General features: G+C 46.9%; 1 long non-coding RNA gene across 2 annotated transcripts in view; it reads right to left on the reverse strand.

The window, feature by feature from the left end:
* The window catches only part of LOC130598786 (uncharacterized), a 39,295-nt gene extending 19,135 nt beyond the window's left edge, over positions 1-20,160 (reverse strand). Inside the window, exon 1 of one of the 2 annotated variants that reach the window (XR_008972076.1) lies at positions 20,036-20,160. This is a non-coding gene — a long non-coding RNA (uncharacterized LOC130598786). Of the gene's footprint in view, positions 1-18,601; positions 18,787-20,035 lie in introns of those variants that run through there. The other variant, XR_008972075.1, reaches the window with a different exon arrangement.
* Positions 20,161-27,759: the final 7,599 nt, after the last annotated feature.

A 27,759-nucleotide genomic window follows, 5' to 3' on the forward strand; every position in this document is an offset into this window, starting at 1 on the left:
ATCTTGTCAAGGCCTGTGCAGGGCTTGAAAAATGTGCTAATATTAAGCAGATTTCCCTATTAAAATCCCTGTATCCCATGCAAGGTCAGGAAGTTCAGTTCACACACTCCAGGAAAGACAAATAACAGCATTAATGACTGGACCTGGTAAAGAATTAACTGCAGTTGAGTAAGTTTCTAAGGCAGTCATGGGGTCAGGGCTGTAAATGTGTTCATTACCCACATGGGGTAGTCACCCGGCTAAGCCCTGCTCACTGAGTGGTTGTATCATTGTGATGTGCATTGTAGGTCTGTGAACCTGAAAGGAAATCAGGTTTCTGCTGCCTGTGGTGGCTTCTTGTGGCCTCTCACAACACAGGGCTCAGGGAATTTGTGTGTCTGGGGACACATTTTGGCTACCCCAGTGACAAGGCAGAGATTGAGGAGCCTCAGCTGAGGCCCCTCATGGAGGGTCTGAGAGCTCCTGTGCAAACCCTTCATGTTCATGAAGTGGCTCATTACTGTCCTCTTAAGTTCTTTAAAATGCTGGTTGCATCTTGGGGTACGGCTGGAAAACACAGGAAACCTGGAACTATCATAGAATGGTTTGTGTTGGAAGGATGTTAAAGCTCATCCAGTTCCAATCCACTGCCATGGCTCCAAGCCCCGTCTAACCTGGCCTTGATGCCCCATCCAACCTGTCCTTGGAGTATCCCCAGTTTGCCACACATAGGTGTCTCTTGGTGCCTGTTTCTTATCTTCTCTTTGCACCTCTCTTATCTGCTTGTGGGGACTCTGGACCTGCCTCTTGCTTTATGTCAGTGTTGGAGAGTCCCACTTGCCAACATCTGACCATATGGGTCCTGTGTATGGAGGAGATGCTCTGGAAGGGATGGAGTACCACGAAGTCTATCCCATCTGTATCACAGAGACGTGCAATGCTCAGTGTCCCCAGTTTCCCCTCTATTTCTCCACTGTTCCAAGGCTGCCCAGTGCTTCCTGGGATCAGTGACCATAGAAACACATCCCAGTCCCCCTGAAGAGGGCTCGGGCACCCAGTCCCACTGCTGGCAGCACCATGCAAGCCATCATTGTAGCTGCCTGTTACTGCAGCTCAGTGCTGCCAAGAGCCATCTGCAGGATTGGCTCTGCCTCCAGTACCAGATTCACCTAGAAAGTCCTGCCAAGATTTCAGGGGGTTTTCTGGTGGAAGGGGTGGTGCATTCATTGGTTTTGTTCAGAAAACCTGGTCTGTGCCATAGTTGGAGCACGTTCTGGTTTTGATGCTATCTTAGCTGTTGCTATCCAGTATCTGAAGGGGGCCTGTAAGGATGCTGGGGAGGGACTCTTCGTTAGGGACTGTAGGGGTAGGACAAGGGGTGATGGGTTCAGACTGAAACAGACAAAATTTAGATCGGATATAAGGAAGAAGTTCTTTACTGTGAGGGTGCTGAGGCACTGGAATGGGTTGCCCAGGGAAGTTGTGAATGCTCCATCCCTGGCAGTGTTCAAGGCCAGGTTGGACAGAGCCTTGGGTGCCATGGTTTAGTGTGAGGTGTCCCTGCCCATGGCAGGGGGTTGGAACTGGATGATCTTAAGGTCCTTTCCAACCCCAACTGTTCTATGATTCTATGGTTCTATCCTGCTTCATGGTGCAATTTTTCAGGTGCTTCAACAGTTACTGTACACCCCAGGTAGCCCAATTACAAGTCCTTGCTTTGGAATTCTTTGTGCTCCAAGAATGATAAAGAAAAATCATTTTGAGAAAGCAAGGTGTAGAAATGTGCCTCCAAATCCTCTTCCTCATCCTCAAAATCCCTCTAAATAAAACACCAAAACAACAGAGAGCTTTGTGATTTCTACCGAAAGACCACAACCGTGCCACAGGAAAGGGATTTAGTCCTTTTCTAATCCACATTTACAGATTGGTTTGATCTTTTCCCCTAGCTGCATCAACCTATTCAATAATCAGATGCCTACTAAGGATCACAGCACCATCTGGCTAACATCTATTCTTAGAGAGGCACTCGATCTTGATTTAGGGACTTCACACAATAAAGGACTCAGCACATCTTTAGATAAGCCACCCAAAGGGTTCTTTATGCTTCTTGTGAAAAGGGAAATATGTCTTATCACCCATCTGAATTGGTCTGGTCTCTGCTTCCAGTTGTGGCACCTGGTGACACTTCTGCTGGCTTTGCAGCTTCCACTGGAGCATACAGAGGACACAATGGAGCCGAGCACTCGTTTTGGTAATGCATTTTCATGTAGAAAAAGCACACAGAGGGATTTGGGGTCCTTATGTGCACTGAAACTTTATCAAGCCTCAATGGAAGCAAGAATCATAGAATCATAGAGTGGTTTGGATTAAAAAACACCTTAAGCTCATCCAGTTCCAACCCATGCCACGGGCAGGGACACCTTGCACTAGAGCAGCTTGCTCCAAGCCCTGTCCAACCTGGTCTTGACATGTTTGTCTCTTCCCCACTACATCAGCACTATGGTCAAGGGGATGCACTGGGAGATTTCCCCCACCTTGTCTCCTGCGTGCTGCAAGATGGGGACAAAAAGTCCTGTTCATCCTGAAGCAAGGTCCTAAGCATGGCTGATGGGTGAAGAAAAGCACTTCCCATCCCTCCAGCATCAGGAGTTTGGTCATGGAGTGGAGAAACATCCTGCCATTCTCCTGCCTGCACCAGGGTCTCAGCTCTGGCTGCTGGGCTGCAAAGCAAGTGCCAAGTAAGTGTCTCATGAGGTAATGATTTCCCAGCCCGTTTCCATCCTGATCTAGACCTCAGTTTCTGTGCAAGGATCATACCCCTGTGATTAAGTCTTTTGGAGGTTATTTTTGCTGATAAGCACTTAGGACACACAGAACCTTTTAAAAACACCCAGATAAACAGGAGGAAAATCAAAACCAAGCTACAACTTAAACAGAAAATACTGCAATGAGATCAGCAGGGAGAGCAGGCTCCAAGATTTAGATCTCTGGAGACTGCAGCCAAGGCACTGAATCTACCAACAACTTAAAGAGAAATGGAAAAAGCCGTATGCATTCTGTGTGCTTTAGTTATTTCTAGAGGAGGTGGGCAAATGTGCACGTGTATCTCCAAGTGTAAGCAGGGAGAAAAACTTAACAGCAAAAGTACACACACAGCAGGTTAATCCATCTGCTCTGGGTTTGCCAGTGAAAAAGATGATGATAACTTCACCAGAGAGGCCATTGCAAGGTTGCTGTGCACTAATGCTCTGCCTTATCCCCCCAGTCTGTGCTTCTGCTCCCTTGGGGCTCATGCTCCAGAGAGCCTCTGGGCTCTGCCTTGAAAGCTGAAGCTGTTAAATCCCTCCCTGGAGGAGCCTGGATGCTTGCAGGCACTTTCAGCCCGAGATGGACATGTAACACTAACCAGAGCAGCGCTCTTGATACCGAACTGGCTGCTGCTTTTCCAGCCCCTCACTCCTAATCTGTATCAGGAGCATTTGTCCTCACTGCGGGACCATTCACTGCCACCAAAATTCCTTTATCAGTGTGGCAGGGGCTGAAAGCATCTCTACTGCATGTGCAGAGCCTCATGGAAACCAGCTGATGCTGCATTTGATAGCTAAGTTTAGACTCCACTGCAGCTGATTTGGGTTAAAGGGAATTCGTGATTTAGAGCCAGGCACTTCACATTGCAGATGGGAGGTCTGCTCATCTTCCTACGTGAGGATCATAGGATCAGAGAATAAGGTTTGGGTTGGAGGGGATGTTCAAGCTCACCCAGCTCCAATCCCTGCCATGGGCAGGGACACCTTCCACTAGAGCAGCTTGCTCCAAGCCCCTGTGTCCAACCTGGCCTTGAACACTGCCAGGGATGGGGCAGCCACAGCTTCTCTGGGCACCCTGTGCCAGCGCCTCAGCACCCTCACAGGGAAGAGCTTCTGCCTAAGAGCTCAGCTCAGTCTCCCCTCGGGCAGGTTAAAGCCATTATCTCTTGTCCTATCACAACAGGCCCTGCTAAAAAAGTCTGCCCCTACAAGCTGTGTAACTTAGGTGCTCAGCCTTGGGGTGACTTCAAATCCATCTTTTGCTGCATCAGTGCCTTCTTACTTAATGCACATCACATCCTTCCTGTAGCATTTTGAGATCTCTCCATGGAGGTCATCATGCTTTCCCTTTACATGGGACCAGGGATCTGCAAAGGCATAGGATGAAGCAAAGAGAGAAGAAAAGCTCCTGCGCAGCACCAGCAAACAGGGCAAACATCCAACAGCAGAAATACAACCCCCTGCTACAAAAACAGGAACTAAGAGAGTAAGTGAGAGGAATAACTCCTGAAGTTTCCTCTCTGCTGAGAGAGAGGGGCAATAAATGGTTTCGGACCCATTCTGCAGAACGAGCCATTATGTCTGTTCTGTCAGGTCTCACCTGTTGTTGCTCCTTATATTTCCCCTCCCCAAGACTAGTCAGGGGTTTGCATCGAGGTAATATAGCAGCTTTTGTTCAAGAACCAGACGAGTTACCCCGTCTTGTAAGCAGGACGTTGTTGTAAGTGAGCAAACATCTGTTAAATCGAGCTGTGCTGAGTGAGAGGGTGGTGGGGTTTTTCCTTTTAAAGGTAAAAAACACAATAGGAAATGGATTTCTCAAGTGGTGTAAGTGGTGGGATAGACTCAGCTGAAGGCAGGGGACCGTTTGGGTGATTATCATGGTTTCACCCTAGCTAACAACTAAGCCCCACGCAGCTCTCCTCCTGCATCAGGACAGGGGAGAGAACTGGAAGAGGAAAGGTGAGGAACGTTGAGGGCTGAGATAAAGATGGTTTAATAGGTAAAGCAAACCTTCATTGGGTTTGCTTCAATCACTTCAAGGGATTCATCCGACACTTCCCATGTCAGGTGGGTGTTCAGCCATCTCCATCACACATAACAGTGACTTGGGAAGACGAACACCATCACTCCCAAAATCCCCCTTCCTTCTTCGTCCTCCAGTTCTATATGCTCTGTGTGATGCCCTATGGTGTGGGATATCCCTTGGGTCTGCTGGGCTCAGTTGTCCTGGCTGTGCCCTCTCTCAGCTACTTGTGCATCCCCAGCCTCCTCACTGGTGGGATGAGGAGCACAAAAGGCCTTGATTCTGTGTAAGCACTGCACAGCAATAACTAAACCATCCCTGTGTGATCAACACTGTTTCCAGCACAAACCCAAAACACAGCCCTGTAATAGCTGCTATGAAGAAAATTAACTCTACCCCAGCCAAAACCAGCACAGGGATTTACAATTTGCAATGCACTTCAGTTAAGAACAGGGGAGAAAAAGTGTTTAAGTGATCTCTTCTTGTACTGGGTTGTACTTTGCTCCTGGAGAAACACCCTCATTATAGCTCAGCTCTTTACACCACAGACAACAAGAGTTGTTGGAAAGAGATGTTTTTCAGGTCAGCTCAATTGGAGATGTAATACTCTTCTGATGGTTCTGAGTTTTACAGCCATGAAGTCCCTAAAGCTCTCGGTGAGGTTCTTAGCTGGTGAAGCTCAATAGAGCCCTCAGGATTACAGCACACCTTTCCATGCTTTGCATCAGCTGAAAAACGCTCACCCCTGAATGCTTAAAAAGAGCAATTCTGAATCATGGAGTCCCAGATTGGTTTGGGTTGGAAGGGACCTCAAAGCTCATCCAGTTCCACCCCCTGCCATGGGCAGGGACCCCTTCCACTAGAGCAGCTTGCTCCAAGCCCCTGTGTCCAACCTGGCCTTGAACACTGCCAGGGATGGGGCAGCCACAGCTTCTCTGGGCACCCTGTGCCAGCGCCTCAGCACCCTCCCAGGGAAGAGCTTCTGCCTAAGAGCTCAGCTCAGTCTCCCCTGGGGCAGGTTAAAGCCATTCCCCTTGGCCTGGCCCTACAGGCCCTTGTAAAGTTATGTATATTCTATATATGTATGTGTGCATATTTATACATATATGTCTATATAAAATTAAATCTCTGCAATGCATTCCTATGGACCTCAATAGCAAAGCTACTGATTTCATAGGCAGCCTAGTAATGTGAAAGTTCTACCTCTGCTTTAGTGCTGTTCCCAGAAAGCTGTTCTGTATTTTCCATAGCTAAACCTCTGTCAGGTCTTCCCTGGGTTCCTGGTGCAGCATCAAGCAGTGGAACTGCAATTCAACAACCAGCTTGTGCTACAGAAAACCTTGCACAAACTTTGCCCTACAAAAAAAAAACCTCCAACAATTTCTCATCTTATCTTGCCAAAATCTAAAGTTTCCTAACGCTGCTTTAGGAGCAAGAAATCTGGTAGATACTGTTTGAATCTCACCTACAGGAAAGGGGGCGGTGGGGAGGGCTGATGGCTTTGACCTTGTTTCTTGTCCAAGTCTTTGCTTTCATTCTGCAATGAGGAAGTCCCATTGGAGAGCAGAACCCACCCAGCCCCCAGGCTCTGGCAGAAAATAATTAGAGAGAGGCCTGAAAGTGCAATGAGAACTGATGTAAACCATTTGCTGGAGGTTATGCCACGACAGAGGCTGTGCCTTCTCCCCAAAGGAGTATGAGGAGATATCCGACATGCAGCCTTGCTCCTTGTGTTCGGTCAGGAACAGATCTGAGGGCAGCTAATAAACTTATCTGCATCTGATTAAGTTGCCAATCCTGCCCTCCCTCTCCCTGCCCTCTCTCCTTCCCCAGATCAGTTACACACATCAAGCCAAATAAAGACAAATGCACGACAGAGCTCATTCCAGTGACTGGAAATCAAGATGGAGCAGCACATTTTTCATCAGTGCTATCCCAGGAAATAAAGATAAATTCCCCCACTTCATATTTTAAGATAGCTTATCATAATCACCGGTAATAGCAACCAAATGGTTTTCATTCGCTACGTTTTAAAGGGGGCTGGGGGAACAGTTTCCTGGTTGTAGGCTCATCGAGTCTAATTTGAAGCTGGTGTCAGGGGTCACTTCCACTTTCTGTTGCATTGCTGATGAGTGGTTTTTGCTGGAATACCTGGCTTGACTAAGTGGCTACAAGTAAGAGCAGGGCTATGGAGGGAAAAGGGATGGAGGTGAGGAAGGAGACTTGGCCACTGGGCTGGAGTTCATCACCAGCAATCCAAGCCTTGGACCATATTGGCTCTTTATAAGTATTTTCCCCAAAGAGACAGAGGACTTGTGGACACCCCTTGTCTCTGACATTACCTAAAGTGTGTTTCCAACTACTATGAACTCCATGGAGTTCATTTCTCCTTTCGAAATGCCAGCATGCAGTGCTGGAGCGTGCCCTCCAGTACCTTCCATATGTAAGCCAGAGGTTTCAGAGAATCACAGAATCCCAGATTGGTTTGGGTTGGAACAGACCTTAAAGCCCATCCAGTTCCAACCCCTGCCATGGGCAGGGACCCCTTCCACTAGAGCAGCTTGCTCCAAGCCCCTGTGTCCAACCTGGCCTTGAGCACTGCCAGGGATGGGGCAGCCACAGCTTCTCTGGGCACCCTGTGCCAGCGCCTCAACACCCTCCCAGGGAAGAGCTTCTGCCTAAGAGCTCAGCTCAGTCTCCCCTCGGGCAGGTTCAAGCCATTCCCCTTGGCCTGTCCCTACATCCCTTGTCCCAAGCCCCTCTCCAGGTTTCCTGCAGCCCCTTCAGGCACTGGAGCTGCTCTCAGGTCTCCCCTTCAGGAGCCTTCTCTTCTCCAGGCTCACCCAGCCCAGCTCTCTCAGCCTGCCTCCAGAGCAGAGCTGCTCCAGCCCTCGCAGCATCTCCATGGCCTCCTCTGGCCTCACTCCAACAGCTCCATGCCCCTCTTGTGTTGGGGGCTTCAGATTTGAATGCATTTAGTGAATGCCATTAGAGAACATTCACTAACTGATCCCCAAGAATCAATCAGGGCTGTTCTGCTCTCCCTTCCCTTGTTTCCTGGGTGCTTGAGGCTCCTGGTGGGATGCTGGTGAATGTGATAAAAGGTAGAAAGAGAAATCCTTCCTCAGCCCAAGTAATGTGAACCTGAGTAACACTGGTTTATGATATAACAAATGTCACACATAGCAATATTGAAACTCCTTGTTAAGGGAGCAACAGATCATCACACTGATGGAAACCTTACCTTTTCATGCCAAAGTGAACTCTCCTTCCTACAAGGCATATGGGATAATGCACTGGTAGAGAACTCATTGAAGAGGTGGGATGAGGGTGTGAAGAAACACATCTCCAGGTCTGGCAAGTAGATGACTAGGGTGTCTCAGAAGTCAAGCTAGAACAGGAATGGGCATCCCTGTGAAGCAGGGAGCTGGGGCACAGGATGCCTTTTGCATTCTTCTGCAGGAATCTCCATTTCTTCAGAGATAGCCTTCTCCATTGGAGTTTATGGCAATTTTGCTGTTGATCCTAAGGAAAACACTTTCAGACTTGACCTACAAGTTGGCAAATGGTTTGCTCATTAGTTCCTTTGTTTCCTCCTCTTTCTTCAAATGTAGCCCTGATTTTTTAACCCAAAAAGCATCAGAGGAGGGGAGGCTAAAGCTGGGGAGCAGGCTGACCTGCCAGGCCCCAAACCCCATAAATTTTGGTAGTTTCTAATATACTCATAACAGCAATAAAAAGTGGCTTTGGAGCAGAATGTCTCAATCACAACAACATCTGGTGCGTTTGTGTCCTAGTGGTGGATTGGCAGCTCTGCCCCATATGGGACAAGAAAGGTCACAGCTGGCCATGGGAGGAGAGCTCTTTCCTAAGGCCTGAGCAGGGGATGTTGAAAGGTAACATCATCTGGCGATAAGCTACCATTGCCTTACCCTCTGGCAAACACGCTCCATACAAAAGGAAGGAGAGAGGAGAATAATTAAATCTCAGGAATGCAGCTGGAGGGTGATGGGGGAACCCGGGTGGCTTAAGGAAGATTTAGGATTGAAATCTTGGTTTTTCAAGAGTTGTGTTTCGGTGTCGTGTGGGAAGAGGGGTAATGAGAGGGAAAGTAAAACGTTTCCTGCCGAACAGAGCAAGTTAGAGAGGCGAGCAGGTCTGGTCCATGGACCGTGTCGATGGAGATGAGAATGTGGAAGAGACAGAGATGCACAGGGTCACACTTCAGGATTACAAAGCAAGTTTGAGCCCATTCCTCCACCCTGCTCTCTGAAGTGACCCTGGGTTCTCCAGTTTTGGTGTAGCATCAGCAAGGACACAAGGATAAATCCAGGATTAACCTCTTATAGTTAATGGAGTGATTTCAGTCCTAAGCTATTACAAAACTATGTAGCTGTAAAAGTCAAATGGTTCTGATGAAATACCCTTTGTGAAGCAGGGATGATTCTGAGGCAGGAGCATCTCTGCATGCTTAGGACATGATAGAAAAGGTTTGGCAGTGCACTGGCAAGGATTAGGAAGAGGTACCATGAGAAGGAAAGGTAGAAAGCAAAGGCTGAAGGTGAGAGCATCTTCAGCTGCCACTGATACCATTAGATTATCTGTTATGGCCCCTTCACATACCAAAGCTGGAGTTTCTCCAGGACACCCATGGCACTGCAAGTCACCAAAGGAAAGGGGCACAGACTCTGCAAACCTCAGAGAACAAGACCTCAGCTTTGTATGTGCTCCAGAAGGGAACACTGCTCATACAGCAGCAATCCCCCCTGGGAGCTGAGAGCATCGCTTCAGTCGTATTTATTCAAGAGAAAAGCACTCCCTATTGTAACCCTCTTGCAGCTTCCTGACATCCAAACAAGCCTGACAGAGCTTCAGTTGGCCCTCCTGACTTCAGAGCAAAATGCAAACCATCAGAAACCCCCACAGCTACGGACAGAAAACAAGCAATCCCCCCTGCTTGCTTTTCCCTCGCCGGATTAAATTTACTGCAGAGCTTGCTGTGCCTTGTGGACATTGCAACAGGGTTGAAAATGCACATGAAATAGCAACAAACCCACAAATCATAAGGAGAGGACAGATAATCTCTCTGTATCTCGTTAAGCAGCAGATTTATGGGTCATGCTCCTTGCCTTGATACCCAGGCCCTGCTGTTGCAGGCAGTAGCGTTACCGAGGGCTTGGAGACACGAAGTGTGAGCAGACTCTCAACAGGGGATGGGACATTTCAGATATTTATTGGCCAGACTCGCCTGGCCAAATCCACAGAGACATTGCTGTGTCCAACTTCTTGTTTAGGTGCCTGATTTCTTACTCCTCTCAGCAGTAAATTAAGGGCTGAAACAGGAGCTGTGCATTGACGTCTGTAAATCTGAGACCCACTGGCTCCAGTGGAGCAGTGAAGGGTTTTATGGTGGAGGTAATGAGCTGGGCAGAGACCAGCCACCACGCTGTACCTCTGGGTGTCGTTATGGCCATTGTCCTATTTTTAATTTCTCTATCTGCTCCAGCACTGAGGTGATAAGCACAGAACAGATCTCGAGGCTGGTATGGGTTAGAGAAGTCTGGTCCTAATGGAAGACATCACAGCAGACTCTGCTGTCCTCCCATCCTTCTCTTTCTCCACCAACATGTGGCCCATGGGCTCTTACATCCACTTGAAGCCAGAGTTTGACTCTATAAATACTGTATTACAAGGGTGAGCTTGCACTTCAAAACATGGTGCTCCTTGTATTGGCTATCTAGCGTGGAATGGTTTGGATTGGAAGAGACCTTAAAGCTCGTCCAGTTCCAACCCCCTGCCACAGGCAAGGACACCTTCCACTAGAACAGGTTGCTCCAAGCCCTGTCCAACGTAGCCGTGTGCACCCATGTGCATCCTCTTCCAGATTCCAAGTTACCATTTCCTACAGAAATCCAATTGTTGCTGTGGGTCTGAGCCCTCTGTTGCTCTACCAGAACTGTGCTTTGGAGTAACCCCCTGGAAGACCCCCTTTATCCAACCTCACTCATCCCAGGGCCATGCCACTGTAATAGCCTCGGCCAAGTTCTCATCTGGGGGAAACAGGAACAAACTTGACCTCAGAAGGGCTGTGACTGAGCAGCTGAGGGTTTGTGATCCTTGATGGCTTAAACCATATTCAGGTCTGGCAAAGGTGCAGCAGTGTAAAACTGATGCAAAGAAAGAACTAAATGAAGCTGTCTGAAAAAAACAGAACCAAGCTGTGTGAAAAGCAATTCTGTTGTATGGCATCCTCATCTGCAATAAAATATCCTGTAATACAAAACTCACTGTGTGTAAAAGCAGCTTAAAGTCACTGATACCTCTAGAAACACACCTCTTTTTAGCCTGTTTTACCCAGTATTGCTGCTATACAGCACCCAAACACTCGCATGGTGCAACCAAATACCGCATTTTTCACCTTCCTTTCTGCAGTGTGGCTCAGGGTGTGCTCCTCTTCTGTGGACAAGGGGGTAAGGAAACCCCAAAGAGCACTGCAGCCAGAATGTGTCTGGAAGAGAAACCTGCTATTGTTATTATCCAAACAGCTCAATAACACTGAAAGAAATCACTTCATGAAGCGAGGAACCTGCGATGGTTTCTACAACCAGACAGTCTGAGTAGGGGAAGCATCTTATTCCCTCCCAAAACTCGGTGGAGCACATACACCAGGTTTACAGCAACCATCCTGACCCAGTTTTGGGTTGATGCCTGGGGAGAACCACACATGTACTTCACGTTACACCAGAGAGATTTGCTCTGGGCAGACCTTCCTGGAGAGAGGCACAGGTTTGCCCAGTTGGAAAGGAGAATGCAGTTTATGGGTGAAGAGATTTTGCTTGGAAGACAAGTCAGGGAAGTGGAAACCTGGGCACCACTGGAGAGGGAACCCAAAATCCATGGTTTTGAGGGGCAGTGTGGAAGATTCCTCCTATCTGCTTCTGAGGGTGATGGCTTGAATGGTTGTTGGTTTGAATTGATGATGGTTGAGTTGTGATCTCAAACAGAGAACAGCACAGGCTCTGCCCCGTTTTCCAGGCTTCTGGTAGAACATGCAGGGACTGTGTCCATCTCCAGAGGTAAGCAGGAGGGAAGCTCACATTGCTTCCTAGACATTGCAACCCAGATGTTGCATGTGATACACAAAGCAGGGCTTTAATAGGGTCAACCAAAGAAACCTCAATAACGTACCAACCTTCTGCGGTCTGCCTGGGGCTTGCCAGAATCACCAGTGCTTGGTGGGGTCATACACAGGACATCCCCATCCCTCTCTCAGCTCTGATGCTGAGTGATTAGTCTTTGAGGCAGAGGGATAATTCAGTCCTCATGCCAGAGGAGGCCCAGTCTCAGTGAGCAGAAAGACACACCAGTGATGACTGTGATTAGCTTTGAATCCCAAGCTGTAATTTTTGGGATACCGAGCTCAGAGCAGCTGACCTGTCATTCTGCAACAAGACCTTAAGCCAAGGCCATGGAGGTCAGAGAAAATAAGAGAGCAAGAGAACAGCAAATGATTCATTCTTTCAGTCACTGAATCCTCGGGAGCAATAGCTATCTCAATCTTCAGCATGGAGGCCGATGATGAATAGTTTTATTACCAATGATAATTCAAACCATGTGCAATGTTTACCATATTACCTGTTTGCCTCCTTGCCCTTGGCTATGGGAGTTCTGCTTAAAGGATACTTTCCCCATTCACCTCCTGTGTTGGGATGGGTGAAGCAGTACAGCATGATGGACGTTCCTCATCCCCTTTCAAAAGCATTGCACTGACTTAGGGTACATTTCTCTCCCCTTAAATTGTTTTTCCCCTCCCCTCTTTTGCTTCTTAAGAAACTGCCAGACATCTTAAACACATTTAGAAATATATGTCCTCCACTGTAATCCATTATCTAAGGTTCCCATGTGGGCTCCATCATCAGAGACTGCCAGATTGATAGCGCGGTTTGCATGGGGCCCCCAGCATGAGATGGGATGGAAACAGAACGAGTGCACACAAGCACATCCTCTGTGTTTCTACCTTTATTGGAAAGGGGGAATGGGCTGTGTCAGGTGAAGGGCATGAGCAAGATACAAAGCAATGATCCAGTTATGTGGGATAACAGACAGCAAGATGGAGACCGGGGAGGTGGAAAGTAAGGGGGAGCGTAAAGGTTCCTCCAGAAGAGATGAAATGGCACTATCCTTGCTGATGGTTTTCATCTGTGTGGGTGCATCTGGAGATTTCTGCTTTATTAAACAGGTTTCACATTTGACATAGGCACTGGCTGAAATCTGAACTCTCACACACCTTGGAGGGGTTTGGATTTAGACCTGGATGCAAACCACATCTCATATAGCCAGGGGCTGGGAGCAGAGAAAGGTGTCGTGTCAAGAGGTAAATGATAACGATTCAGAAAGGCAAGTTGTACTCCTCTTGTTACCATGGGTCAGCTAAACCAAGGAGAGGTGTTCCCTTGCTGGGCTGAACTGCAGCATGTGTTTGTGGAGGAAATACCCACGTCCAAGTGTAAAGTATGTGTGTTCCATGCATGGCCTGACGTTAAGCTGTTCGATGCAGTGTGCTGTGCTGCTAAAGCAAAGCAGTGAAACCACCGTGGCCATGTTCAACAATGACTCCAATACAAATGGTTGCCCCTTTCCCAGGGACATCTAACTCAGAGAGCATCAAGTCATATTTTTCCAAAGCTTATTGTCCTTGTGGTTGCTAAGAAAAAAACTTCAGACCAACCATAATATTTCAAAACTAAGAAGTTAGGTGAAAAGTTAATCAAATGTGTTATATTACAGATTTTGGTGTCGAAGTCCTGTTTTTAAGTGAGGAGGACAGACAGTTCTTCCGGCACTTTCAGAATCTGAAAATGGTATTAAAGAAAGCAAATTTCTTTAACAATTTCAGGCTATATGCAGGTAGGATGGCTATACTGACCCGAGAAAGACCTCTGGAAACTTCTCATTGAGCTCTTTCCATTCTCTTCAAGAGAGTCCCAGAAGTATTTGACGATCATCTACCATTTATTACTTACCTCTTTGTTCTTTTCCAGGTCATTTATCACTCAGTATTAGCCCCAAGGAACCTCACCAGCAGGTTTAAAATTGATCTTTCTTTCCTAATCCTAGTTTTCTGTCTATTACATGGGCCCATTCCTTAACACAGCTACCACTCACTCATCATGACTGTACCGTTTCCATAAGAGTCTCTAGTGGTGAACTTCATAAAAGTTTAATTAAATTCTACTCTTTCTTTATCAGTCACACCCCTCCCCTTTTTCAGTAACATGTACCAAGAACTCTACTAGACCTGGGATGGCTTCTGAGGGCAAGTTATGCCAGTTTACTCCCTTGGGTTTTCTACCAATTTTAAATACCAGTTCTAGAAGTCTGATTATGTTTAACACTTCCTTCAAGAGCCCTGATCAAGAAATGAATATTGTCTGGTGCAGGACTTCAAATCATGGACTCATAGAATGGTTTGGGTTGGAAGGGACCTTAAAGCTCCTCCAGCTCCAACCCCTGCCACAGGCAGGCACATCTTCCACTAAAGCAGCTTGCTCCAAGCCCCTGTGTCCAACCTGGCCTTGAACACTGCCAGGGATGGGGCAGCCACAGCTTCTCTGGGCACCCTGTGCCAGCCCCTCAGCACCCTCACAGGGAAGAGCTTCTGCCTAAGAGCTCATCTCAGTCTCCCCTCGGGCAGGTTAAAGCCATTCCCCTTGGCCTGTCCCTACATCCCTTGTCCCAAGCCCCTCGCCAGCTTTCCTGCAGCCCCTTTAGGCACTGGAGCTGCTCTCAGGTCTCCCCTTCAGGAGCCTTCTCTTCTCCAGGCTGACCCAGCCCAGCTCTCTCAGCCTGGCTCCAGAGCAGAGCTGCTCCAGCCCTCGCAGCATCTCCATGGCCACCCCTGGACTTGCTCCAACAGCTCCATGTCTTTCCTGTACTAAGGACTTGCTCCCTCATAACTTTCCAGGTCCCAAGAAAAGGAGCAGACTCATTTCTCATTGTGCCTGTCTATGATGTGAGTATCTGCAGGTCTTATTGAAACAGCAGAGGAGTGGCAGAGCTGTATATGAGGCAGTGTTTAGCACTCAGTTTCTAGCAAGAAATCGTGTTTTATGCATGTCATCACAGAAAAGCTTCTGACTCCAGACTGCATAAGTCAAACTCATGCTGAAGCAGCTCAATGCATCCTATGTGCAATACCTACAACCCCAGCTGAGGCGTGGTGAAGATAGCTCACAGGCCACCTCCAGCCTAATAGCAAGCAGATGCAAGTCCGTTGGGACCCAAAGCATCACAGCCATTTGCCTTCGGTCTGGTTTTCCAGCAGAACAGGGTCATGCTTGCTTCATTCATCTCTCTTGGGTTTCATCCATGTAGTAAAACATGGAAAGAAAAAGCCCACCAAGGCACTGAAGTGGGATGCAGGAGGACTTCGGTACATCCCATGCCCGAAGTACAGGCTGCCTTTGTGACCTTGGGAAGTCATTAAGTTTATGTAGTTTCCCCATCAATGTTACAGCAGTGCTGTTTCCTTATTGCACAGCGTCGTTAACAGCACTTAATGGCTGTACATAAACAGCACAGGGAGGAGAGACTGAAGGAGGGTGAAGATGGAAGACAAAGACCTATACAAAATTGTCTTTTCCTCCTAAACTACCATCTCACAAGAGGTAAAGCTGTCAAGAGAGGTGGCCACATCAGCTATTTCTGCAATTCATTCTCCCAGCCTTTTCATTTAAACCATGGGGAGAGGTTTCTCATTCCCAGTATTCTCCAGTGTGTGTTTTATAGCCCCAATGGGAGGCTGGTGGCCTTAGTGCTGGGATGTGTGACAGCCATGTGGCAAGCATCATTTGTTTATCTTACTGGACTTATGTTGGGTCTGGAGGGGGTCAGGTTCCTGCACCAAGTTCTCAGCTCTGGAGCATTTGATGTCCTTCCAGGTCTCCCCAAAGCCCGAGTTCAGGGAGGTCTCTGTCTTGAGAGCTCATCTGTTAAGGCAGGAAGCAGGATTAATTAGGCTGCCTTGTTTGCAAGCAAGCTGAGGCTCTTTGTGGTGAATGTGCTCCATAATCCTCTCTTGAGGTCCTGCATGCAACCAAACACATTTGGCTACCCCTAGTGGTTCATTAATGGAGTTTGTAATGAAACACTTGGAAAGAGAGCAATAAAGTATGATCCCATAAAGAGAGGTATTGCAAAGAATGAGAAAAAGGGATTCGACCCCAACGCAAGCTGTTGATCAGACCTTTGAAGGTGATGAGGAACGCAAGCTAAGCCCCAGGCATTGGGTAATGGTTCCTCTAATTTCCTTTGTATTTAAGCAGTGTTTGGAAGTGGAGAGTATGAGCCCCCAGTGCACTGTGGATACACATAGAGAGAGATAATCTCTAAATGGAAAAGACATGCTATCAGAGAGGAGGAGAAAAACGGAGGAAGAGATTTGCTTGCTCTCATCTTTTGTTTCTGCCTTAGATCAGGCAATAAGCTGAGGTCTCTGGAGTCAGCAACCCACTCCATCTTATGGCCTCTGGCTAGACAGAGGGGTGCAATTGCGTTCCCTCATCACCTCCAAAGAGCTACAAGGGAATCTATAGACCGGCTTTCCAACCAAAGCCCAGCTCTGGTTCCTTGGAAATCTCTTGTGGGGTGTTTCCAACCTCTTCAACACACTCCCAGGCCTCATGAGCTGCTGCAATCCCTGCTGCGCATAGGGGAGAAGTGATGTCAGGATGTAGGAAGGCCAGACAAGGAAAATTTACTTCTGGAGGGTTATGGCATGTGTTTTTCCCTGTGGGACCACTGCAGCACAGTGATGCTCAGACAACATCTGGGTATGCAGGCAGCTCTGACTGAGGGAAGTGTTTCACGAGATAGGTCTGTGTTTGAGGCAGAAAGAATAAAATAGGACGGTATCAGTTTGGGGGATTGCTAGTTTTCTACTTAGATTATGGCCATGATATTAACATCAAATCTAGGAAATCATAGTGGAAATCCAAATCTGGGAAATCCAAAGTGGAGACTAGTGGAAAGAGGAGCAAAAGCCAGAGAGAAATCGCATCCCTGGCACTGAATTACAGCCCTGACTCTCACCAAACCCTGCTTAGTAGATTGATGCTTGCTGCCTGGTATTGCAATGGTTAAGAAATAAAGCTAAATACAAGCTGCTGCACTAAGAGCTGTAGTAGGCAATGGCTGTCACAGGGTCAGCCCTCATCTGGATGCATCCACAACTCACCAGAGGACCCAATACGTTCTAACTGTACTCAAAAATCACTGTCAGACCACAGCAAATGTCCTGAGTGAAAGATTCATGGCAGAGGTCAAAAATCTGGAGAAACAACAGGTCAGACCAGAGCCAAATTACACAGAATTTGGAATAGCAATGAAAGATGTGGGAGTCAGAATGAAAAGACTCAGAAGAACTTACCAACTTTCATGTTTTCCTCTGGACTGTGCATGTAAAAATTGGAAAGAAGGGGGTTTCTTCACCTGCTATTTCTACAAATAGCAGGTAAAGTGCCCCAGAGACAGTGAATGAAGTTACCCTGAGCATCAAGGAACAAGCTATTTGACATGCCCTCTGAAGCTGTCTCCATTAGTTGCAACTAGTCAAGGGTGCTCCTGACCACAGCTGGCTACCTGAGGTTGGGTAAAATGAGGTCCAAAATCTATGGATTGAAATATCAGCAGATTAAGAGGCTAGAGGAGGAGTGGAGGTAAAGCAGAAGAGGTGGAGGTGGGCACTGAGTGGTTGGAGGAGATGGAGGGCCTGAGTGGGATGATAGGGTAGAAGCCAAATGATGGGGCTGGAGAGTGAAGGAGGCAGGAAGCAAAGCTCCTTTAGTGAATTCTTGGATAAAGAGGACAGCAATTCTTCACAACCATCCCCAGCTGTCCAAACCTCTGAATTGTCAACCCTCATGCTGAGCTCTATCAAGTTCTATTGAACTTGGTAGAGTTCTCTTTAGAGCTCTAGCAAGAGCTAAGCCCATAGGAAAAGTGAATTCCTGCCTATGTAAAAGTGCAGAGCAGACATAAAGTTCACCAGATACCATCAGGATACACAAAAAGCCATGGAAAAGAAGACAGAGAGACACTACTAGCTGGGAATAGAGAGATGAGGAGCCCCATGGGAGAGACGGCTCAGACACAAATGCAGCTGGATCACAGCAACCAGATTTTTGTGAGCAGATGCACTCCCAAGAACGCACCAGAACGCTAGAGGTGCCTCATACTGGCCAAATGTGATCAAGGATATCTGGGGTCTGGTGAGCAGATGTTAGACAGGCAAGGAAATGCTGGCCAAGCAACAAACAGAGACAAGGAAAATATACAGCATCCCCAGCAGGTTTTGGAACAAACTAGGAAAGGACCTTTTCATCACAAACCACACAAACTACCTCATTGTTACAGACAACAGTTCAGACCAAGGGGAACTGTCAGAGGATACGCAATAAAGCAAAGAGGCATTTCAGAAGGCACCTTGTTTGACTTGCAGTAACTTTGCACGATTTACCCAGGAAGAGAAATGCTGTCCCAGCATGTCGCCCTCTGACCGTGACCAAACAGCAAAGCTGAAACAGCAGTTTTTATTTGCTAAAACCATAATGAAGGAAGCAAAGGCGATGCCTGGTGAGTCTTTCTTTAGGGGAGAAATCCTCTCATTGAAGACCAGCATGATGCTCCAATTCAAGCACCAAAGTCCAAACACTTGCACAGCATGAAAGAACCAAGAGGAGTGGAAAATAAGACAAGATGAGAAAGAAGACAGCCAAACACCAGACCTTACCTTTCTCACAAGCTGGAGAACTTCTAGGATGCCTTTCTGGGGTGTTTTCCAGAACCAGACTGTTTTCTTGGAACAAAACACGAATGTGTAAGAGAGCTCCATGTACCGAGAAGTAAAGGGTGTATAAGAGAAAACAGTTCTTTGAATCCACAAGTATGTTTGCCCATTGCACATACGAGCTACAGATGCAGATATAAGAGATTACAGATCTGCTGAGACTTGACCGGAGGGACAGAGAATGAACATGGGCCATGAGCTTACAGCAGATACAGAAATATATGCAAAATATCACGTACCCCCAGAAGAAATACATCCTGGAGAGTTTCCTGTTCTAAAAACAAAGGTCAGCCCCAGTTCATTGTACAACATACTTGAGAGTTAGGAAATACTCAAGGTCTTTGCATCAAGGGGTAACATCTCTCCTACAGCCCACTGATAGACCTTATCTCTGTCTTTTCTTACACTGTGGGCCAGGTATAGGCCCTACATTACCTATATGTACCATAGCAAAGCTATAGATGAGACAGAGAAACCTGTCTGAACTCAACATTTGGTCTTGGAATTCTGAAAAACCAAGAAATATTTGTCTGATCTTCCTCCAAAAGGTGTTGTGACAAGGTGCTAAGCATGGTGCATGAATGGTGAATAACAGATACATTATTATATATATAAACAGATATATTAAAGGGGCATGGTGGACTGTGAAACATGATCAGAGATTTATTGCTATTACTACTTGTATTTGCAATTTTCCTCTTTGAGAAAAGGAAAAGAAAAAAGACATGGAAAAGAGGACTTTACCAAAGGTAGCATCTGCCCAAGGGAAGGTAATGTGATAGCACGGTTATACTTAAAGCAGTTTTGGGAATGGAGGGACCCCTAATTGTGGGAAACAGTCAATAGGGGAGGGCTGCAATGGGAAAGGAAGGAATCAGGTTTGAGCCTTGAAACCTCTTGTTTACGCTTGAACTCTGTCATCTGGTACAGCAGATTTGCTGGAGGGCAAGTGAAGAAGGTTATGGCACAAAAGCAGAGGGAAAATGTAAGGGCTGGGAGTAATTTCTTGCTGGTGTTTTAAGATTGACGAGATTCGACAGATTCCTTCCCTGAGTTTCTTTATGCCAAGTGCAGGTTTTTGGAGGTTGCTGAAGAGAAACAGTCCAACTATCTGTCTGGTTTTTGTTACTAGAAAATGCATCTGTCTGCCTGACTGTCAATCACAGCCTTTATATCTAAACATTATTTCCTTATCCAGTCAGAGGACGGGGTGCACCACGAAAGGGATCATCTGCAAAGCACCAAAAGCTCTCACGGAACTGAAAAACAATCCTTTTCCCTTCCTATCTGTCAGGCTGATGGACCAGAAAGGGTATCAAAACCATCACGCCTGGCTTTGTGTGTTGAAGAGTAAAGTAAAACACATTTGGGGCTCACCTGTTGAGGAATTCAGATGCAAGTTTCCCTCCAAGACATCTCATTTTCACAAGCACCCAACTCCAGTGTGGGGAGGAGGACTGAAGAAACTCCTGCTGTTCCTCAGCATGAGGATTGCAAGGCTGAGATGGGGTACATTAATAAAGACCGTGTCCTGTAAATCCTCCTCCGTAGGACTGTGTGAACTGTACCAGGAAAGCAAAGAGGCTAAGGGATGCAAAACCTCAGAGTTAGGATTTTACATGCTCATTTGAGACACTTTGATTTTCACAAGGTGCAAAGTGGAAGTTTCGACCTCCGGAACTTGCTGCACACTAAACCAGCAGCATTTTTGTTTCTCCAGTTTGCCCCTGTCTCATTCACCTAAAGCCACATAATTCATCAACCCTGAACCTAAAACCAGTCTTCTGAAAATGTCCTTCTTGCTTCAGACAGGCAGATATACCCAAAGGCATCAAGCACTGATGAAGCCCTGGTCATGCAGCAGATAGAGCTGCAAAGCCTGGTTTGACTTCAATGAAATAAGGACCAAAACTGTTTCCAATCTGTTAGCCATTCACTGATTTTGGGTAAAATGATGTCCTTTAAATTCCACCTTGTCAGTTGTTCTTGGTCTCTTTGTTCTCTTGACCTGAAAGATTATCCTGCTTTTATTTGAAGAGAACCCATAACTGCAGTATGGAAAAAGGAAGGAGGGTGAGAACAGGACCCGTCCCACAACCAACATGGTGCTGGCGTTGTGCATCTGCTGCCATGACTCTCTTCACTTGAATGCTCATGTGGGGCTCTGCAGTCCCTGTCCCTTCATTTCCAAACAAGTCCTCGCTTGTCTATGGCTCTTGGTGCAAGCATTACCCGTAACCATATTAGGACCAAGGGCCAGGGTGAAGCTAGCAATAACACAGCTGAGTGATGACACCCTGTCTTCTGTGACTAAGGCTCCTTCCCCTGTTTCAGATAATGATGGTGGGGTTTTATTTATGAATAAGCAGATTTCCAGGGGATGAGAAGCAATGAAATCAGCCCAAGCTCATCCTTCTGGGGATGCAGGAATTCACATTAAATGGGATCCATCCCATGACTGCTAGTGTAAATTAAGCAGTTTCTGGTTTAAGTGCCTAGGGATGTGCATGCTTGTCAGATACTAATAGTTCTGAGTAAGTGACGACCCTTGTGTGACTTGGGTAAGCCCTGTCCAAACCCTTACATGTTTCAGCTTCATTTAAGCCTTGATCTGACATCCACTGATTGGAACAGTCTTCCTGGCAGACTAAATATTTGCAGATTCCCTTTCCCTGGTGGTGTAGGCAAAGTGCTGGAGTCTCGGCACTGACATCCTCCTGGCGCTGCATCCTGGGTACTGTCCCCAGCAAAGGCGATATTGGATGTGGACATTATCTGGATCTGATTAGCATCAGATCTTCTGGCATCTGTCCCAGTCTTCCTCGCCATCTATTTTATATTCTCCCTCTTTCCATTATCCTTACAGTCAAATAAAAGGAATATTTTTTACTAGCGTAGGTTTTGAGGGAGGCAGCACATTGGGAGTCACTTAAAAGATTGAAGGCAACGCTGAGCTTGTTAAGTTTCTCAGTACTAGTTCTTTTCCTAGAGGGAGGTTATTGTGACTTAATTGTGGCAAAGACTCCAGGGTAACATCATTCCCAGCCACAGTTACGGGTTGAGGTGGTCAGCACCATGGGAAGGTGCTGCTGGAATGACACAGATGTAGTTAGACTCAAAAGAATTGCTTTATTCCCTTTAAAGATTTTGCTGCCTCAGCTTCCTGGATGAAAACCAGAATTATTCCATCCTTTTTTTTTCCACCCTTTCATCTGCACTTCTTGCTGCATGTCTATGAGTTTTCCCCCATATAATAATGTAGGAAAGGCTGCACTGGGTTAGACTCTCTCCTACCTCTAAGAAGATTCAGAAGCTCAGGAAAGTATGATCGAGCCTGGATACAGCAAGACCTATTTTGGTTCTTCCTCCATTTTGTTCCAGACATTTATTTTCCATCCTCCTTTAGTTGCTGGCAGTTTTACTGAGGCAGTAGACTCAACATCAAAGGGAGTGTAAGTGCTGGTCTCTGCTCTTAGAAAGGTAATGGAGGATACACTTGGAGTACTCTGCACCGTTCTGGTGTCCTTAGCATAAGAAGGACATGGAGCTGTTGGAACAAGTCCAGAGGAGGCCACGAGGATGCTCAGGGGCTGGAGCAGCTCTGCTCTGGAGCCAGGCTGAGAACATTGGGGCTGTTGAGCCTGGAGAAGAGAAGCTGCGTGGAGACCTCAGAGCAGTTTCCAGTGTCTGAAGGGGGCTGCAAGGATGCTGGGGAGGGGCTCTTCATCAGGGACTGGAGTGATAGGACAAGGGGTGATGGGTTCAAACTGAAATGGGAAGTTCAGGTTGGAGATAATAAGGCAGAAGTTCTTTCCTGTGAGGGTGCTGAGGCGCTGGCAGTGCCCAGAGAAGCTGTGGCTGCCCCATCCCTGGCAGTGTTCAAGGCCAGGTTGGACACAGGGGCTTGGAGCAAGCTGCTCTAGTGGAAGGGGTCCCTGCTTCTGGCAGGGGTTGGAGCTGGAGGAGCTTTAAGGTCCCTTCCAATCCAAACCAGTCTGGGACTCTATGATACCAAAGGAAGTTTCACATAGCAGTGAGTCAAGGCAGTTGCTTTCTGCCCCTTTCAAGCCAGACACACAGCACAGATTATTCCTTTTCTCTTCTCCACCAATGCAGAATTGTGTCTGAACTATTTCACAGGTTGCTGGGGGCAAAGTGCAAACACACAATAGCACTGACAATCCAAGATGCGGTGTGAGATGGCTTCATCTCCATTTTCTCTATCAGGTTAGGAAGTCCACAAGTGATTCCTGGCATTTCCCTATTCAGAGCCATTGAGGGTGGCAGAAACCATCAAACCCCTCATTTGATCTCCCATGTAGCACAGCACAGGCACTTTCACCTCGAAGCTGGACTGAGCCCAGTGACCTGGATTTGTTTAAAGTATCTTTTCCTAAAGGCACCCTAGCGATTGGCCAACCCTTCAACCACTCCTTGATAGCTCGCCCCAGGCTGTCAACCTCCCCCTTCAATTTACAAGGCTCACTTGCTCATAACCAATGCTTTTTTGGCTTCAGCTCCCTGCTGTTGGCTCTTGCTATTTTCTTCTCTGAGTAGAGCCCTTCATTATTGCCTTGTGTCAAGCTAATATGATTGTAGCTTTTGCTGGAAGTGTGGACGGTTTTCTCCTCTGAACTTACAGCAGCTCTTACTCTGTCTCTATGCTCAATTAACAGAGCTCTTGGTAACCAGCAACAGGGGTAGGCTTGAACCAGCACAGCCCAGGGTTTGGCAGAAGAGACCTCTTTTCCCAGTGCTATTGCCCAGCAATGAAACCACACTCAGGTTTCTTTCTCGAGAGGCAATAGCACAAATTCAGGATGCCTTCTCAGGAATGTATTTCAACGTGTACCTAAGAAGGACTCTAAGGAGGGGTTGGAACTGGATGATCTTAAGGTCCTTTGCAGCCCAAACCGTTCTGTGATTCTATGATTCCATGATTTTACCAAACAATAGATACTTAAGTCTTTAAGTACTCTTTCCGAAGGCAGTGGGATTGGGGCAGTCTAAATCCCCATTGTATCCCAGTAATGCTATAAAGAACGCATGGCGGTGGGGGAAGACAACCCAGTGCCTCTCTGCAGTGAGGTCCCACTTCATCAGCTCACTCTGTGCTTCAGTAGTGTCCCAAACCCCCTCACAGTTAGTTGATGGTCAGACAGGGGTGGGAGATATTTATGATGGGGTTTCTGAACACCAGGCACCCCATTGTTCCCCCCATAGACTGCCTGATACCCCTGTACAGGGAAGACTTTGTTGTCCTTTTCCCCATCCTCCCTCTCAGCTGCACCTCCAATGTCATCCAAAGTCTACTGAAGTGAAAAACCTTTTCCTGTCGACTTCAACAAGTTCCCAGCGTGTGCATTTGTCTCTCTCTTCCAAACACAGCCTCCCCAGTTCATGCTGTGTCTGAAGGCTCCTGGCATCCCCATCCTGCTCTTTCCTACTCAACTCCGAGCCCATGGCCAAGGACTTCACGCCTTGAGTAAGGGCCATCTCCTGGCTGGAAGGGTGGCTCCTTCCAAACTGCCAGCGTTAGCACCTTGTCCATGAGCAGCTTCAGCCCTCACCAGTGCTTGGTGTTTCTGTGATGCTAAAGGGTGCATGGACAAGGTTTCCAGGGGCCCACCTACAGCTCTGCACTGTCGTGCACACGTTATACACACATAGACACACATACACGTGCACAGAGCCATGTGCATTACCTGGCTTCGTTTCAACAAGCAGAGAATAAAGAAGTGGGAACCTCTGTTCTAATCTGCAGGGACAGGATTCCTGAATTAATAAGTCACCAACATCTAATTCACCTCCCTGTCCTCAGCACAAGCGTAACGATTCCCTCTTTGCCTCTAACAAAAGCAATAAAAAGGGAAAAAAAAAATTAAAATAGAAAATTCCTGAACAATGCCTTTATTTTCCTCTTTTTTTTTTCCCCTCCTCTCCTAACATCAATAAATGGGGGTATTCCATGATCCTGAAATTAAAACAATCCAGACAAACAATATGTCGAGCTCTGTCCTGCTTCCTGCTGCAGTTATTCCTAATGTTTGGCCTCAGATCAGAGGCAGCAGCAATCTCTATAAATACGACAGCGGAGCAGAGAGCTATTTCCAACAGGAACGCCTCCCGAATCATGTCAGGAATTTATGAGCTTGAGAACGGGCCAAGACTGAAATATGTTCTGGATCAAATGGCATTGCATAGGTGGCTCTGATCAGCTTGGCAGTGGTGGGATGAAGGAGGAATCCTCCAGATGGAGGAGTGGAGGGATATTTATTGATTCAAAAAAAGAATAAATTAAAGCTGAGAATGACATGAAAAGGCATTGGTATTTTAAAACTCAGGCTCTGCCAGACAGAGCCAGCAAGGAAAAGGCTTTAAGAAGTCTAGACTCCTCTGCATCTCCTTCTCTGTGTGTGTATGTACATGTGTGATTCTTACTGCTAAAGCTCCCTGGACCACTTTGTGCCTGGTACATAGGAAGAAGCAATCCCTATACCCTATTTCCTCCTCTAAATCTCATCTTCCTTGGGAGTATGCTTGCAGATTCGCCCCCCTCCCACCACAGACTATTTGCAGAAGGTGTCACCTGGTGAGTTTTGTTCAATGCCTGCCTTTCATCAAATGTAAAGTAAAATGTTTTGCCCATCTCTGTTACTGCTGAGACCACGTCAGGTTACACAGAGTCCTTCTCAGAGATAGATCAGCCTCCTGCACCTTAATAAACATGATAGGGAAGGGAAGAGCGAGCTGTGGGAACATAGGCTGGCATGCTGTCTCCCCTCACCAGCTCTGCAACGTTGGAAGTTGCAGAAGAAGCACCTGCATGAGAACAGGGTGCCCAGTGAAGCTGTGGCTGCCCCATCCCTGGCCAGGTTGGACACAGGGGCTTGGAGTAAGCTGCTCTAGTGGAAGGTGTCCCTGCCTGTGTCAGGGGATTGGAATTGGAAGAGCTTGGTGGTGCTTCCCAACCCAAACCAGTCTGGGATTCTGTGGTTCTATGATGTTTGAAGTGATGATGTTTGTCTTCCCAAGTCACTGTTATACATGATATAGTCCTGCTGTCCTGGAGATGGCTAAACACCTGCCTGCGATGAGAAGTGGTGAATCAATTCCTTGTTTTGCTTTTGCTTGCATGCACAGCCTTTTCTTTACTCATTAAACGGTCTTTACTTCAATCCATGAGTTTTCTCACTTTTACTCTTCCAATTCTCTTCCCCATCCCATTGTGGGAGGGAGTGAGCAAGCGGCTGTGCAGGGGTTAGTTGCTGGCTGGAGTTAAACCACAACACAGGCTGCTTTTGAAGGACCTGTGATGCTCCCAAAGGTCCCAGTTAACATCTTGCCCTGAAAACACTCCCAGATGTCAAACCTAAAGAGCAATATCATATGCAGATCAAGGTAGCATCACGTGGTTGAGCAAGCATTCACTTAAGACTCCCTATGCACACAGAGGGAGTAAGGGGGTCATGGAAAGCTCATGCCCTCTATGAACTTTTGGATCAGTTTGCTAATTGTCATGACAAATTAGCATTTGGTGTGGTGCAACTACACTGTCTCTGTAGTCAGTGAAAGGAGATGGGCAATGCAAGAGGGTGGTTTATTCAGCATGGTTCAGATACGGAAGATGATGTATTGAGGGAATGTGGACAACAATTTCTGGCTAGATGCCTAGAAGCAATGTGTGCACTTGGCTTCTGATTCATATGCCAGCTCAGGGATGGGGTGTAAAGTCTACAGTTCACACTGTCTATGCTGCTGATAATATACCTGATGAGGGGAGCTTGAAGGGAAAAGGAAAAGATCTATTTTGAATAAATGAATATATCCTATAGAACCATTGGGAAGTGCTTACGTATAGCTGTGAACATGGCTTAGAGTTGGCATGTCTAACAGAAGGAGATACGCAGCAGGAAAGAGAGTAACAGTTAAAGAATCCCTTATCTCAGGCCAAATTCAGCTTTAGTAAGGATTCCTGATGATGAAACATGTGTCTGGTATATTCATAGAATCATAGAATAGTTTGGGTTGGAAAGGACCTTAAGATCATCCAGTTCCAACCCCCCTGCCATGGGCAGGGACACCTCACACTAAACCATGGCACCCAAGGCTCTGTCCAACCTGGCCTTGAACACTGCCAGGCATGGAGCATTCACAACTTCCTTGGGCAACCCATTCCAGTGCCTCAGCACCCTCACAGTAAAGAACTTCTTCCTTATATACAATCTAAACTTCCCCTGTTTCAGCTTGAACACCATCTGTGTATATATGGTCTAATGTAGTCATTCTTCTATCATTACTTCTGTAAGGACAATTCCCTCTGCACAGAGATGATTATTTAAAGTGTGCCTCCCCAGCTTGTGAGGGTTTAATTCAGTTCTGCTGTGGAGGCAGATGAAGCCATTCTAAGCGCAAGATGTTGCCCCAGCTCACACCTACACAGCTTGCGGGGTTGTGCTGTATCCTTATGTCTTCTTTAGCTCCTTCACACATAAGCTGCAAATATTCAGACTCCTCACCAATGTGTAACTTAAACCCTCATCTGTGTGACCCCTGACTTTCGCCTCAAACCTTACAACTTGTATATCACTACTGAGTTCCTACCCCATCATTCCAGGGCCTCCTTTGGACTTTTCCATCAGCTTCACTGGAGGTGGAGTTCCCATCTTTTTCCAATATTCTTCTAACCCAGTGCCTTCATTCCTGGGGCTGGTCCATAACACATAATGTTCCTCTTCATGTCCCTGCCAGGTAGGTCTTTATTAGTTTTGGTCTCCGTGTTGGATTATTGTTTGGATCCTTGCTCAGTCCTGGACAATAACAGGAGTCTGTGCATTCGCTGGTGTTTCCGTCATCATTTCCAGGCCTAAAATTTCTCCAATTAAAATGAAGTAATAAGAAAAGAAAAAGAAGAAACACAAACCATCCGGTGCTACCCTCTCCTTGCAATAACCATCTCATCAGTGAAACGATGCTCCCCAAGTTCGGCTTCAGACATTACAGCCCGAGCGCAATAGCTTTTGTCGCCTTTGACAGTCTTCTATTGATGTTTCCTTCCACACTGGTCAACATTTGCATAATGAAGCTTCTTTGATGCGGGA

The sequence above is a fragment of the Pezoporus wallicus genome, unplaced genomic scaffold (genome assembly GCF_028554395.1).
Source record: "Pezoporus wallicus isolate ANWC-B61680 ecotype Strahan unplaced genomic scaffold, APGP_CSIRO_Pwel_v1 contig_7461, whole genome shotgun sequence".
Classification (NCBI taxonomy): domain Eukaryota; kingdom Metazoa; phylum Chordata; class Aves; order Psittaciformes; family Psittacidae; genus Pezoporus; species Pezoporus wallicus.